Source organism: Boleophthalmus pectinirostris, unplaced genomic scaffold, assembly GCF_026225935.1.
Source record: "Boleophthalmus pectinirostris isolate CB_2022bp ecotype Guang Dong unplaced genomic scaffold, ASM2622593v1 HiC_scaffold_15, whole genome shotgun sequence".
NCBI lineage: Eukaryota > Metazoa > Chordata > Actinopteri > Gobiiformes > Gobiidae > Boleophthalmus > Boleophthalmus pectinirostris.
This window is the reverse complement of record NW_026571070.1, coordinates 8,684,439-8,689,126: the sequence shown is the minus strand read 5'-3', so window position 1 is coordinate 8,689,126 and position 4,688 is coordinate 8,684,439.

Sequence of the window (4,688 nt, the reverse complement as noted above, 5' to 3'; positions counted from 1 at the left end):
TCTTTTATCAGGTCTATATCAGTCTAAATCAGGACTAAAACCAGGACTATATCAGTCTATTTCAGGTCTAAACCAGGACTAAACCAGGACTATCAGGTCTAAACTAAACCAGGACTATATCAGGTCTAAGATATAAACCAGGTCTATATTAAGGTCTTTTATCAGGTCTATTTCAGGTCTAAACCAGGTCTAAACCAGGACTAAACTAGGACTATATCAGGTCTATTTCAGGTCTAAACCAGGACTATATCAGGTCTAAACCAGGACTAAACCAGGACTATATCAGGTCTATTTCAGGTCTAAACCAGGTCTAAACCAGGACTATATCAGGTCTATTTCAGGTCTAAACGAGGTCAAACCAGGTCTATATCAGGTCTTTTATCAGGTCTATATCAGGTCTAAATCAGGACTAAACCAGGACTATATCAGGTCTATTTCAGGTCTAAACCAGGACTATATCAGGTCTAACCAGGACTAAACCAGGACTATATCAGGTCTATTTCAGGTGGTCTAAACAGGTCTTTATCAGGTCTATTTCAGTCTAAACCAGGTCTAAACCAGACTAAACTAGGACTATATCAGGTCTATTTCAGGTCTAAACCAGGACTATAAAGGTAAACAGGACTAAACCAGGACTATATCAGGTCTATTTCAGGTCTAAACCAGGTCTATTTCAGGTCTAAACCAGGTCTAAACCAGGTCTATATCAGGTCTTTTATCAGGTCTATATCAGGTCTAACCAGGTCTAAACCAGGACCAAACCAGGTCTAAACCAGGACCAAACTAGGGCTAAACCAGGACTATATCAGGTCTATTTATTACCATCCAACCTAAATCCAAAAGGGAAGTTTTTATTTTGAAAATCTGGTCACTGTATATGTGTCTCAATCTGTACAATACAACTTTGTATCCAGGTCTCATGATACGATATCGTCACAGTATGAACCTCACGTACGATATTTATTTTGATATCATGGGAAAGCTCACGATATTGTGTGGAGGCTCACGATTAGGGATGTAACAATATTCAAATCTCTGTACAATATTTTCACGATATACATCTCACGGTACGATATTTATTGCGATATTTTGCGGAGGCTAAACAGCTGAAACTGTTAATATGCTACTTTTTCCTCTTAAAATGTCTTGACAAGACTTAACCCGAACAACTAAGATTTAAAAGTGCTTAGAGCTGTTGTTTCTTCTTGTCGTCTGCACTGAAACGGAGCAAAGGATCATGGTCTATGTAGTTCCTGTTGTCTTTTTTTAACTATTGCTGCACATATCTTAATTTAAGCAAAGAGACTCGTACGATATTTCGGTTATTGTTTCATCCCTAGTAATTGTGAAAAGCTTGTTTATAATTATATGTCGCCAAATGGACATAAATACAAAATTATTGTCACATTATTAGCCACAGTAGCTTTAGCCTGTTAGCATTAACCTAGGGTGACCATATTTCTGTTTATGAAAACCCGGACACCTGGGGGGGGGGGTCAGTCGTGGTTTAGTCCTACTCTTCAGTCCTGGGTTAGTCCTGGTTTAGTCTTAGTTCAGTCCGTGGCGTAGGCAGCGCAAAAGTTTGACATAATCACAGGTTAACGGGCAGGTGCGGTCCTGTCCTGCAGGTCTCCAAAAATGGACCCGTGCAGGACTCTGCGCTGTAGGGCTCTATTACAGAATAAATGAATCTTCAGTTTGTTACATAAAGAAGGAGGAAAATAACAAAAGGACGGCAGCAGCAATAAGTTTTAAGAATGATGTAAAAAGGGTTGCACCTGTCCTGTGTGAGAAAAGTGTATAAAGTTTGTGCTGAGGAGTTTTACAGCCTTAAAACAGATAGAATAATTGTAAAATATAAAGTTGATACTTCATGGATTTCACCTATCGTGGGTTATTTTTAGAACATAACTCCCACGATAAACGAGGGACACTGCACTCTCACCTCACAACCTGTGCACATGGACTCACACTTGTCCCGACTGACCGACTGTTTGTATCTCGCTCCTTCTGAGTCACAGAGATCTAAGAGAACCGCTCAGTTTAATGCCCCCAATGAACGGTACTGAAAACCCGGACATTTGCATCACTTTATAAAAAAATTTTAAAAACCCAGACACCAAGGACAGGACGCAAAATACGGACATGTCCGTGGAAAAACGGACGTTTGGTCACCCTACATTAACCCTCCTCCTCTTCTGTTTTGACGAGGGGTCAGTCCAGTGTGACGTCTCCTCTCTAACAGAACAAATCTGAGAGCTGCTGGTGTTTCTTTTTTTTTTAGCTCAAGTCTAAAAGAAACATGAACAAAAGCAGAGGAGAGCAGGAGAGAGGGAGTATTCATGTTTGGAGTGAGTGACAGGAGCAGGGCCACAGGGTCAAACGGGACTGAAAAGAGACTAAAGACGGATGAATCCAGTGCTTAAATGTGATGCTGTTTTTAAATTAAGTTTGCCTGTCCCCTTAAAGCTTCACTATGTAACCTTTCTGGTGAAGAGTATGCTGTTTGTCTCCGTGGAGATGTTATTGTTTTGCCCAGACGTTTTTATTTATTATTTTTATAGGTGGTATTATGTAAAATTGACTTTTTTGAGCTTTAGCCATGTTCTAACAGTATTTCCTCATCAAATACATGACTAAAGAGGTTTTTTTTATGTCATCTACACTAGAGTGATCCATTAAAGCATGGTAAAAAAAATAAAGTTTCAGATAACCCTGATTAGAACCCTGTGTTAGGTTTTAGCGTCCAAAAGATGATTTAAGAAGAAATTTGGAAGAAAAAGGACGTGTTTTAGAGGTTGCTCAAGCTGCATGAAGTTTCCTGGAAATTGACTAATTTTGTGTTTTCAAGTTTTATGGACTTTCTGAGCAACTTTTATGGACTTTCGAAGTAATTGTTATGCAAGTTTCAGTTTGTCTTTGCAGAATAAAATGACAAATATTCGAGTACTCCTTATTTATTTGATTCGCTATGTCTAAATATTAATTAATTTGCATAAACAACAACAAAATTACATTAGAACAACATTATAACATGACTTAAATCTCAGAAGAGTCAATTTTGCGTAACATAGGAACTTTAACTTTGAATTAAATATGTATCTAAGGTGATCAGACGTTCGTATTTATCTGGGACAGTCCAAGTTTCGAGCCCTGTGTCCTCTGTCCCAGTGGATTTATCCAAGACCAGTGATTTGTCCCAGTCATTTGTATTTATTTGGTTCGCTATGTTATAGTATCGGCTCTATAGGGCAATTTTCATTCATTTATTTATTTGTTTGAGCCAGGTGCAACAAAATTCAAAAACAATAACAAAAATAGTGATATGTTCATGAATGTATTTGGGACCTGGTGCTCAAAAGGAGTAGGATGAAGTTTAAAAAACTTATAGAATCCTACCCAATTGTTTTACATAATCACGCGGTTCACTTTTCTTTTTTTTTTTCTTTTTTTTTTTTTTAATATCACCTTTGGAGTGCTTACCTGTCATTATGCAGAAATATACCCACTTATATACAAAAACATATCCACACATACATACATACATACATACATACATACATGCATACATACATACATACATACATTACATACATGCATACATACATACATGCATACATACATACATACATACATGCATGCATACATACATACATACATGCATGCATACATACATGCATGCATACATACATACATACATGCATGCATGCATACATACATACATACATACATACATACATGCATACATACATGCATGCATGCATACATACATACATACATACATACATACATGCATACATGCATACATGCATACATACATACATACATACATACATGCATACATACATGCATACATGCATACATACATACATACATACATACATACATACATACATACATGCATACATACATACATACATGCATACATGCATACATACATACATACATACATACATACATACATACATGCATACATACATGCATACATACATACATACATACATACATACATGCATACATGCATACATGCATACATACATACATACATGCATACATACATACATACATACATACATACATACATACATACATACATACATACATGCATACATGCATACATACATACATACATGCATACATACATACATACATACATACATACATACATACATACATACATGCATGCATACATACATGCATGCATGCATACATACATACATACATACATACATACATACATACATGCATACATGCATACATACATACATACATACATACATACATACATACATACATATAGGCATCATAGATATCCAGTACATGTACTCAATATAAATGTTTATACACATACACATAACACACATATACATACATGCAGAAACACATTTTCATTTATGGTCGTACAATCCGTGTATCATTCGTTCATTCGTTTTTCAATATAAAACCAAAAATAAGAAAAAGAAAAAACAACAGTTTTCTTCGCTATTTGTCTTCAAAACCAAAATGAAAAAACGGATAACGATTCGTTTTTTCAGTTTTTGATTTTGTGTTTAAATGAAGAATGGAAAAAACGGATAATGGCCGTTTCCCGTTTATGTGACTTCAGTGACTGCGATGCCGGACTTTTGCACTGGGTACGGACTGAACTAGGACTGAGCGGGACCAGACCAGACCAGAGACCAGAGCGG